At 41.2% G+C, this 12,418-nt stretch overlaps 1 protein-coding gene across 29 annotated transcripts in view; it reads right to left on the bottom strand.

Moving 5' to 3' along the window:
• The window catches only part of NRCAM (neuronal cell adhesion molecule), a 327,295-nt gene that overhangs the window by 158,137 nt on the left and 156,740 nt on the right, over window positions 1–12,418 (bottom strand). For all 29 annotated transcript variants that reach the window (XM_043873013.1, XM_043872996.1, XM_043872986.1 and 26 more), the window contains exon 3: window positions 6,694–6,771. The gene's annotated coding sequence lies outside the window, so the exon portion shown is untranslated. The remainder of the gene's footprint in view (window positions 1–6,693; window positions 6,772–12,418) is intronic.

The raw sequence follows: 12,418 nt of genomic DNA on the forward strand, positions 1-12,418 counted from the left end.
TGGAGTCAGAGAAGTTTTAGAAGTGGCAATAGAATTCTTATGACTCATGTAACAAGTACAAGATAGTAAACAAATAAAAACTCTCAAAAATGTATCTCTATCAAACCATCAGCCAAGCAAAACCCCATCAAGATGAGTTTTTTTGGAAACAAGCTATGAAAAAAATTATGTGGTTTAATGGGAATTCATAATACAGGGAGAAATGTCACAGCCCTGAATGAAGCCAACTGGAAATGAAATTACCCTGGCTGGGTTGCTGGGAATCCCTGCCTCTGGGAAGAGTAGATTTCCACCCGAGATGCCAAGTTCACCAAATGTCTAATGGGCAGTCTATCTGCATAGCTCTTCGTGTATTATTCAAGTGAAAGCTGCACTCCCTAAGTATTTTCTGCTTTTTTTTTTTTTTCTTTACAAAACGTTGAGAAGAACAAAACTCAAAGTCAGGACAGGATCACCCACAAGATGGATGGTATCCAGGGTTTACACTTAGCTGGACAGCTAGCTTAAAGAATCCCTGCTAGATTTAACATACAACACATCTGCCAGAGAATATTCCTGCAAAAAAAATCTGCTAGATCTGTGGTTTTATTTACAAAAGTGCGGGTGTGAACCACATACCCAGAAGACCCATTTGCAAATGAGCCCATGCGGGCAACGAAGAACCAGTGACAGGCACATCCCGTGTGCCTCAGGTACATTCTCAGCTTCAGGAGGCATCGCAGGAACACATTAATCAACACATTCAAGGAATGCATTAATCAACAGAGCCATGTCAGCTGGCATGCCCCATTGTTTAACCGTGCTTGCTAACGAAGGCACAGCGGCAATATCAATGTGAATTTCCGTCATGCTGCAAGAAACAAAACCCTTTTCAGGACTGGCCCCATGCACCACGTCCTACTCGACTTGCTCAATAGAAATCGTTCTCTCCTGGATGCATGCTACTTTATGGACTCGCTTTCTGCAACAGTCAACCATAAACAAAGGCGCTCTATAGACCAGCTAGGTTTGACAAAAGCTGTAGAAATGCCTTCTGCAGATATGAAAACTTGAATCCTTCCAAGAGCTTTTCTTTTTTTCCTTTGCCTTACAAAATGAATTGCTGTTGTGAAAGGCAAAATAAACCACAACAAAGCAAAGCAAAAAAAAAAAAAGTCCCAGCATCTATTTGTGTCTGCACTCAGATGTGACGGCAGCATACTGCATCCACAGCAGGGGCGTGAGCCTGGCCTCCTGCTCCACACTGGGCTTCATTTTCCTCCTGGGTGGTTCCCTAGATAACCCTCTGTCAGGATCTGACTCCCTCCAGAAGCAGCCAGGGATGAAATGTCCAGATGCTGGGAAGAAGGAATATGATAAAAACGCCCTCAGAATCTGAGCACACAGGCCTACTTTTGTTCAGAGTTCTGTGGACCTGAGCATTGAAGGCTTTCTACTACTATCAACATTCGAGGCCTCGCTCAGTAGGTTAGGGTGCACTAAGTTCAATAAATATTGATTTTGCTCGGGAGAACCCTGAACATAAAGATCATGATTTGGAATGAGTAAGGGAGGCCATTTACAATGGTCTTTTTGAATGAACTTACCTCCAGGGGTAGAGCTATTTCAGCAGAGGTTGTACTGCTGGGAGCAAGGGTCACGGGGCAGTGGCTCTCCTCCAGTCATTCAATGAGCCCCCAAATGAAAGCCTATGTCCCTCTGATGGAGCCTTTTCTCATCACCAACTTTAATTCAGGTGACTCTAGAAATCATGCGAAACCTACCAGCCCAAAGTGCAGCAGGTAGAACACATTTGAGCCAGTAAGAATCTGTAAAGGTCACCATATCAGCCCTTTGGTGTGTAATGCTAAGTCACTACATGCCTCCTGTACTGAAGTGACAGACGATTATCTACCTCCGATTTCAAAGCAGATCTTTCTCTCTCTGGACCACAGTAGGAGGAGAGGGGAGGAACATGTACAAGTTGCAGAATTCCTTCTACAGACTACTAGCACTAATTGCTGCTGCCAGAAGACTATTTCACCTTTCTTACTACTTTCTCACCCACCTCTCACTATCTTCCAAAAGAGGATGCTGCTGTCTTTTGTCAGATGCCTTTCCACAGCTCTTCCTGAGATAACTACCAAACTGAGCAGCCTTGAGCAGTGGGAGGCAGATAAGGTGGGTTTCCAAAGAAAAATGGTTGTGTCTTGTAAGAATCATGAGGACAGGTTGCAAGGGGCAGAATGGACTTAATCAACAAAGGCATCTCAATCAGGGATGTTGCAATGACTCAGAGAAAAATAAGAGGATGTGTATTATAACTCAACCTTCCTAAAGAAACGCTGTCTATGAGATTTAGTATGCTTTCATCTGACCCCAGGTCACAGAGTGTTACTCAGACTCCACATAGAAATGAACAGCTTAGCACTCCTCTGGGATGGAAGGACAGAACCTCCACTCATCTCAATTGGCTTCCAGGAATGCTGCTGTTTGATAGTGAGAAGTAATTCCACAAAGAAGTTTGCCAGGACAACCAGGCAGGACAGCCTAAGTTCAGTAATGTTTTAGGAGATGTTGTCACTGAGTGGAAAGCTGGAGTCTGCCCTCATCATAAGTCAAGGGAAGAAGGAGGAAGTTAATAAGTACTAGAAAAGATCATTCCAGTTTTCTAGCTGATTAAATACCTAATCAACTTTAACTGGTATAAAACCCTAAAGAGGTAAATATCCTTTGCTTAGATTTAGGTCCCTTGTCTTGGCTTTGGTGGGCTTCCCAGGTGGCATCAGTGGTAAAGAATCAATCTGCCAGTGCAAGAGACTTAGGTTCAGTCCCTGGGTCAGGAAGATCCCCTGGTGGAGGAAACGGCAACCCACTCTAGTATTCTTGCCTGGAGAATCCCATGGACAGAGGAGCCTGGAGGGCTACAGGCCATGGGGTCACAAAGAACTGGACACGACTGAGGTGACTTAGCATACAGGAACTTGGCTTTGGTACATTCTGGGCTTCCCACGGTAACTGCTTTTATTAATGAGCTTTTCATCTCTAGTTTCATAGGCAAGTATTCCTTTTGTGGATGATGTTTATCTCCTAGGTTTGTCTGGCATCAAGTAAACGTGAAATGAAACTTATCAGCCTTAAAATGACTCTGGAGGACAAAATCCTGATGGATCTCTTTACTGTTGAATAGTATCAAAAACAGTACTCCCAGCTGGAGTCTGCAAGTAAATATTGATTCACATTTACAAGTCAACTTAATTATAAGATAAAATCTTTTTATTGTTATCAGTTTTATTATTACCTACTCAGAATATAACTACCATTCTCCCAAGACATCTACATCATTTAAAAAAGTTAGTACCATGAGTCCAAGGGAAAGAACAAGTTCCAAACCATCAACCAAAACAATCATTTGATAACTCCAATAACCTGTCAGATTTTTCCTCTTCTGCTGCTTACCCAGAGGGAACATACCGTACGGCATAGCATGAGCGTAATCCTTCTTCAGATTCATTATGGTTACGATCAGGACCAAACTTCTACAAATGCAGCCAGAGCAGAAAACCAATATTTGGAGTGATTTGGGGGGTATCCGCTTTGTAACTGTGGTTGCTTATTGAAATTCCACCACTAACTGTCCTGCACTTTAGCTCAAGATTCTTAAGCCATGTAGAAGGCAGATTTTCCTTGCAGAGAACTTATTTATTAACGTTATGATGAATGCAAATACAATTTTTATATGCAACCAGACTTGGGTAGAGGGGAGTTGGGAGCCGGATGTGGTGGGGGAGGGCTGGGGCTTCAAAAACCATGGCTCTGACTGCCCACGTCTTTCGGATACCACAGCCCACTGGTGAACGTGGGAAAGGCTACGGAAAACTCTAAGCAGCTACAAAAACACTTTCTATTCTAATGTCAGAGGCCGAATTCTTGAATAGCCTGGGGACATTCTGAATACAAGTGTGCTTTAGAGTTTTGGGAAGTTTCAGGGAGTCTTTGTGAGGCAAGGGAAAGACATGGGAAGACACACAGCATTTAGTTTCCACCAGATTAAATCCTCCACAAAGATAAAGCGAGATATTTTCGTGGCTCTAATAGTGCCTGATGACTAAAAAGTTCACTGTTGTCAGCTGACAAATGAGCAGCCAAGAAGATCTCTTGAGAAGAACGTATTGCAAAAGGTAGAATCTGAAGTTTAAACTCTGTCTAAAAGACAGAGTTTTGAAGTCAAGTTACTCTCCTTCAGTGACTGAATGAGAAAATAACGCAACCAGCCAGGAAAACGTCCCTGGGAGCCACCTTATTGAGCCCTCTAACACCTTACAAGGGCACAGGGCACTCCTTCCTGGCAGCCCCTCTGCTCGCCTCATCTCTGCATATTAATCCCTTTACTAGAAATCACCATTTACGAACAAACTCCTGGCCTTGTGGTCTTCCCACCTCTCCTGAGTATCACACAGTATGTTATTCACAGAAGAACTTGCCCAGAGCTTACTGCTGGTGCTGGTGTTTTATCAGTAGGCCACTTACCACTGAGACATGAAGACAAGAGTGCAGCCATTTTGGAAAAGGACCAATAACAGCTTCGGGCAAAAGAGGCCTAAAGAACAAACACTCACAGGGCCTGAGTCCCAGTGACACAAACCAGGCTCGCTGGAGTAAATTTTACCTCTGTTATACTCACAAGTACAGCTAATTGCCATAAGACTCAACTATAAACTATAAACTTATATAAACTATAAACTTAAACCTTATCTGTTCCAGCGCTTTCCTGCAGGATATTCTCACACACTCCTTTCTCCTCACAGAAGTACACCCTACACCTGACAGCCACCATGGAGCCACCTGCTGCTGATCACGAAGTCTGACGTTTCTGGAAATTATCAGTGATAATGAGACAAGCCCTCCTTCTCTCTTGTTATAAAAGCAACTCACCCCTTCTACTCAGGGAGCTGGTACTTCTCCCCACCTTCTCCTTTGTGCACAAGCCATCTCTTTTAGCAAAGAGCTTTGCTGGCCTAAGAGTCCTGTGGAAGTGATACTCATTGCTATGATATTGCTGTCTAAGGATGTGGAAGGGGCACACTAATACCACCATTACTGCAAACTCCTAGCTTCTAACAACTGTGATTCAGTGCAAGCAGACTTCCATGTCCCTGGCAGAATGGAGAGCTCTCTTACACCGCCTCACCTGGCAAGTGTCTTTATTTTATGAAATATGGACAGTCATTGGAGGGGGTGTGTCTGGGTACATAAAAACTTTATGAAATCAGTCAGTTTACATTAATGAAGGAGCTTCCCATTAAGAGGGTGACTTACGCAAATTAAGCCTTTTTGATATTGTTCATAATTACCTAACTCAGCAATGTTGCTAGTCCTTACGAATTTTCACTTTTTGAGAACTCTCCAAGCAGAGCAAAACCTGTGCTATTTGATTCACAAAGTAACCTTCTTAATTTTCAGGCTACCGATCTGGGGATTTCTGGTGGGCTTTTGAAACATCATAAAAACTATTTAGTCACATGTATTTAGTCTGAAAACACAGTGGAAGCAAATTCAACAGAGACACGAATCATTTCCTCTGTAATACAAAATGACACATGGATGAATCAATTTCAGACTTCTCAAGGACAAGGGACAGTATCTTGGAAGATTTTACAACCTCAAAATCTTGCATACAATATTCATAAATTCCATGAGAGTTATTTGTTAAATAAAACCTAAGAGGTAGAGAACCAAATGCTGAACAATCACACTCTCAGAAATTCCTTAAGAAAGCTATTATTGGGTGAGGTACAGTTCTCTGAACTGTGTTCCAGATCATTAAATAAGATATTTTTCATCAAATTCAATGGCCTTTGAGAAGAAGGCATCATTGGCCTGGCAGAGTCAGTTCTAGAACTGATAATTCTAAATGATATAAATCAGACTGAAGTGAGCAGTGTGGGTGGGAAAAGGATTTACAAAGCAGAAAGAGTATCAAAGTAACATTAAAACTTTTTTTAAAAGATTTTTTTTTTTTTAATGTGGACCCTTTTTAGAGTCTTTGTTGAATTTGTAACAATGTTGTTTCTGTTTTAGGCTTTGGTCTTTTGGCCATGAGGCATGTGGGATCTTCCTTCCCTGACCAGGGACTGAACCCCAGCTTCCTGACCAGGGATTGAACCCACACGGCTTGCAATGGAAGGTGAAGTCTTAACCACTGAACCACCAGGGAAGTCCCACATTAAAACTTTATAAGCAGACTTTGGTATTATTTGGATTTCATGGTGAGACACATTAAAATCATGTACGAATCATATGTTCTTAGGAGATTTTTGACAGATGACGGCATCAAAAATAAAACTTTTCTTATAAATAATTCCTTTTAAATCTTTAATTCCATCAGAAACATACAGTTTACCAGCAGTACTTTTATTCTGCTGTCTACTTTCTAAACTTGGTATGATTCATGATTTAGTAACACAAAAATCTTATTACTGTGAAAGGCTGTGAAGGGCTGGTTTTCTTCCCTGTGTATTTGATCCATTTTCTCTGACATGCAATGTGATTCACGTTTTTGCAGCCATATCCCTACTCTCTGCTTTTCATCATACTCTCTGGATGGACAGTATTCAGTATGGCAACAATATTACACAATCACATCATTTTCTGGTATAATTCCCTTTTTTGAACCAGTAACTAATCTAAACCTTTCAGAAGATAAACTCCTACCTTTGAAGAAGATCTTCCTATCTGAAGAAATTTTTCTTCCTTTGACTTCTTTAAACCAAGAGTCTTCTTAGCGTTCCTCTGTGGGTTGAAGAGTGGGGAGAATGTTAACAAGACATTTGTCATCCATCACCACAGACTGTCGATACATTAACTCCAACTGACTCCCTGATGGGAAACACAATTACAGGGGGAGCCCTGCAAGGAGAGACAAATTATGAATAGATTTGCCAAAACACATCTTTGCTGGTTTCAATCAAAAGTGACAGCAGAGAAGTGACCAAAACTCTGGTGACCATACCCTCAATGGATCCCAATTGGAAGCATCATGTCTGTGCCTTTTCAGCTTATGGGAATGGAGGGGATATGGAAAATGCATGCATACAGTGTGGCTACAATACTTCCTTGTTGTGGGATGATGATGATTGAAATGTTTTACTTAGCAGAGTAGGAAATCTTCTATGTGTGAAAGGCCTCAAGATCTCAAGTGTTAGTCATGTTAGTCACTCAGTCATGTTCGACTCTTTGCAACCCCACGGACAGTAGCCCTTCAGGCTTCTCTGTCCATGGAATTCTCCAGGCAAGAATACTGGAGTGGGTTACCATTCCCTTCTCCAGGGGATCTTCCCGACCCTGGATCTCCCACAACACAGGCAGATTCTTTACCATTTGAGCCACCATATGAGCTATGTGACTGAATATGTTACCACTTTCTGGGCCTCCGCTTTTGCCTTTAGCAGGATTTTAGAGAATTATAAGAGCACCTAGTAATCAGCAAGCTTCAAATTTTATGAGCATCATAATCATCTGGGTAGCTGGATACATTCTAAATTCTTTGGCTGCCAGAATCAAAGAGGGTCAGAAAGAGATGATAGGAGCAGTCCAGAGCAGAGAAGACCCACCTGGGCTTTGACAAAGGGCCAGTTATGGACAATCCAGAGCCTGACCATCTTCAAGTCTCCTCTCCTCATCCTGAATGTTCCCAATGTTCCCTTTGCAAATATTCCAGCTGAGAAGTAGCCAGCAAAGAACAGTGCAGACCGGGAGGGAAACAATCACAGCTGAGTACATTAGGTCTCCCTCTTTTTTTTTTTTAAGACAACCAATTCAGGGACATCCATGGTTTTCTAAAAGAGAATCTGTGGCTTTTTGGACTTTAGACTTTTGAAAACAGAAGTCATACTATCAACCTCTGAAAAACCTTTCAGAGAAGAGAAACAAGTGTCAATTCAGGAATTCCTGGCTTAACTCAAATATGAAGACAACTATGAATCACAAAATGATTCTATTACTAAAATAGAAAGATGTGTCATCTCAGATGTTGTAGTTTAGGCACGTGTTATAAAATATCTTCTGTGTTCAACTGCAAAAAGCTTTATCTTAATTACATGTAAAACCACTCATTTGATTTTCATTGGTTCTGATGCAATGGTATTTTATCAGGACAAAATGTTAATGGTGCAGAGGTCAGTAATTCTTTCTTGAAATTAAAATCAATTTTAGGATAGATGAGGTTTTCTTTGTCATTTAGCTCCCACTTATAAAATCTCTACAAGTCTGTAGGAAAGAGTCTAAAAGTATTTGAAGCTATGTCTATAATAATAATTCAACAAAACATATTGAATATTTGATATGCATCTGTCAAAACACTGGATAAATATAAATAAGAAGGTAAGAATTAAATACGACATGTTTCATACATGAGGGATCTTAGTCCATGTACTGATGGGAAAACCAGAACTACCATCAGCCACCATAAAATGCAATGTTTATAGAACATAGTCTGAAACCACAGACTCTTGAGAATCCCTTGGACTGCAAGGAGGTCAAACCAGTCAATCCTAATGGAAATCAATCCTGAATATTCATTGGAAGGACTGATGTTGAATCTGAAGCTCCAATACTTTGACCACCTGATGTGAAGAGCTGACTCATTAGAAAAGACCTGGATGCTGGGAAAGACTGAAGGCAGGAAGAGAAGGGGATGACAGAGGATGAGATGGTTGGATGGCATCACTGACTCCATGGATATGAGTCTGAGCAAGCTGCAGGAAATGGTGAAGGACAGGGAAGCCTGGTGTGCTGCAGTCCATAGGGTCACAAAGAGTCAGACACGACTAAGCAACTGAACAACAAGAATGAAACCACAAAAGAACAACTGATTCTACAAGGGGGCATCAAGGAAAGATTTCCACAGGACATAACACTTAAAGATGGGTAGAGAGGGCATTCTCAGGAGAGGGAAGGAATGGCAATGACCAAGAGGGTGGTATGTCCCCACTAGTACAGCAATGGAGCAGCAGGCGCAGTGGTGGTGGGAGGCAGGGACTATGGCCCAGAGGGGAGGCTACAGAGGTCACATGCTGCTAGAGGGCAAGGGGCCTTTAGCACCGACCAACTGACGAGTCTAAACTTGAACCTGAGCACAATGCAGTCCTGCTGAAGGTTTTAGGCAAGAGGAAAGAACAATTGTCAGCAGTGTGGTAACTGTCCAGGAGGGTAGAGACTGGAAAGGGAGGCTACTCTAGGGAATATTTCAGTCACCAACAAACAAGATTTTTGGCTTCTGGGTGCATCCTCCCAAAGCCCAACCTTAAGATGAATCAGGAAACACTGATGGAACACTGATTTAGGGGTAAGAACACGGATTTGGCCATGACATCTGATATTATTGCAAGAAATAATGATCCTTATTTAATTAATGGACAGATTTTGTGACTTCATTGTCCTAATACATGAGTGCATCTTTAGAAGGGGAATTCCATCAGGTCAGCATGCATTCCACTTCTCTCCCCTCCACCCAGCCTTCTCTGCATCTTTCTGAATTGCTCTCCCCTAGGGCAACTCAGCTCTGCTTCTGGTCCTGCCTGGGGGCAGGTGGAGTAGCCTAGTGCCAAGTGTGAGACTAGGGAAACCCCTCCTGTGACCTTTCCTTCTGTTATGATATGTGAGCCTTGATTTACTGGTATCCTCACATTGCAATGCTAGTATCCGACACTGGTTTGGGCTTGAGGGAATCAGACCCCGCCTAATGGAGGCACTGCTCCAGGTCATTACTCAGCTAGGGGAAAGGAGCCTGTCACCTCTTCCAGCCTAGAGTAACAGAGCTCTGCGCTGGGACTCAAGACCAAGGCTTCAGCTACTCATGCCAGTCTATTTCCTCTTGCTTTGGCAATGTCCTCTACAAGCGGAAGGTAAGCATTACGAAATCTCATGGGCAGAGCAGAAGGTAAGCATTCTTGGGTCCACTGACCAAAATAAGCCACAGTCCTTTATCCCCAAATAATCATGGTAAGGTGGGTATGTGACTCAAAAGGTAGACTGTTCTTAAGGTAGACTGTTCTTCAAGTTTCTTCTAAAACAAACTTCTCTGTATGGTGAAATCAACAGAAACTTAGAGAGTGCTTGAGTTTGCTGATCTAAGCCCTTTAAAAGTCTCTTTGCCCCACCTATTTGGCACCCTCATTGTGTCTGAAACACTAATGTCACGTTGCTGGGGAGCTGCTATTGAAAAATCTATATCACAGATGACTAGAGGCTACAGTTAAATATTGGGGAGTGAGTCCATTAAAGACACAGGTCGATAAAATTGATTTTACTATAATTTTTACCTGGAAGAGCTAAGAGAACTAACATGGAATGGCCTATACTATGTCCCAGATGCACAGGTGATACACCAATTCTAGAAGCATCATTACTGATTGGACACAGGGGCAGAAAACTGAAGCACAAAGAAGTGATGTTAATGACCCCTGTCACACAACTGGCAAATCATTCATTCAGAGCACAAGACCACTTCTGTTTGAATCCCCAACTCCTGCTTTTTCTACTTCTTCCTGTGGCTTTTGAGAGAGGGCAGGATAAACTTGCAGTGGGGATGCTACTGAGATGGAACTGACAGGACAGGAAATTCTGAGAAAGAGTGGTCAGACTGAGAGGATGGCATCAGAGAAGCTGAGAATGAAGAGGGTCAGGAAGGGAAAAGGATGGTCCACAGGGTCAAAACCTACAGGAAGGACAAATGGCAAGAACTCAGCTGCTGTCAGACAGAAGTCCCTGAGGTCCTGAGCTCCCCTCTGCCCTGCCCCCTGTTCAACACATCTGGACTAAGCTTTCCAGCTGTCAGCAACACCTACTGCACTAGCATTTCTATGCCTCTCTTCCAGGAACGCTTTTAATTACTAGTGTCTCACAAAAGGGGCAGGTATGAAAATACTACTGCATATGGTATAGAAGATGTTCTGAACATGGATTTTAAAAAGGAGGCAAAGAAATATGGTTCTTTTGATAAGTTCGCATTATTTTCAGTATGATTCAATTCAAGGTAAAATGCCCTAAAAAAGCACACCTGTGTAATTTCCCACAGGTTTGGTTTCCCATAAGCATCATGTGAGAAAATGATTTTATCCTTGCTTACCTATACTACTGAAAGGGGCACTGCCTCACTTTTAACCTCCCTCTGATGATGTAAACCCTCAAACCTTTGCAAAGATCACCAAAAGACTATGTATTAACTGTATTACCATGTCAGCAATTATGCTAAACATTTCTAGGAATGAATGCTTGTTACATTCATTACTCTTGCTTTGACAACTGTATCAATGGGCTTTCATCACTCTGACATATACTTAGGTCCATGGCATAGGGTAATACATCACTGTGAAGGATTATTTTTCCAATAACAAAGTAACAATTTAATTTTTTTTTAACCAAAATACAATCAACTTATCCTATTAAAGAAAGCCAGTTCTAAGTCAAAGGGTCAAGATGAGATCTGATGTAATTTAAAAGTTGCCTTCAGGAAAGACGAATAACATCTAGGTGAAAAATGTAACGAATCCAAAGGTCAAGGTACACACGGTAAAACAATTACCAAAAAAAAAAAAAACCAAATGAATTCAATGGTGCATAAGATTAAAATTTTTCAGTATTTCAAGAAAGTGGATACTTGCCTTGGCCATTCATAGAAAAATAATAAAATAAACTTCCTAATAGCTCTAAAATAAATTGAACTATTGATTGGTATTTTTGGCATAATTTGTTTCAAAATTAGAATTCACAACATTCAATACAACCAAAAATCTATTTTGCAAACACTGTTAGGAAATAGTATCAGCAAGGAAAAATACTTGAAATCTCATTTAGTTTATACTCTTTGGCACAACTGTGAGGTCATTAAAAATGCTTACTCTTTGGTTTCTGTGAGGTTGATTTCTAAACACTGGCCTTAGGGATGATAATCTACCCTTCAGGGTAGATTACATCAAAATATCAAACATTTGACTTCTCGGTCCAATTATGTTTTCAACTGTGACAATTATTTCCTGTTTACACTCTTAAAAATATACAGTTAAACACTTTTCTGAATACCAGTTCTGGAAACCTTATACATAACAATATATTTATATGCCTGCACTATTACATATTTAAGTCGAATGCAAAAATGGTTTTGTGTTTTTATCACTAGGAAATGATAGTAATTTACAAAGTTATTTTTAATCTTTGGTCTTAATGAAACTCCAGTTGTATCAGTCATGGACTAAAACCCAAACTCTTCTTTCTTTTCTTAACTTCCTGCCTTTGACATGATCCTTGGACTGAATCTGGGGCTCATTCATACTTATTAACCGGAGAGAAAAGGATAAATAAACAACCCATTAAAATTGGCATTTATCTTTGGTTTCTCTGGGGTATGCCTGCCATCCAGCAGCCGAATTCAGTTCAGCAT

This window comes from Cervus elaphus, chromosome 18, assembly GCF_910594005.1.
Source record: "Cervus elaphus chromosome 18, mCerEla1.1, whole genome shotgun sequence".
NCBI lineage: Eukaryota > Metazoa > Chordata > Mammalia > Artiodactyla > Cervidae > Cervus > Cervus elaphus.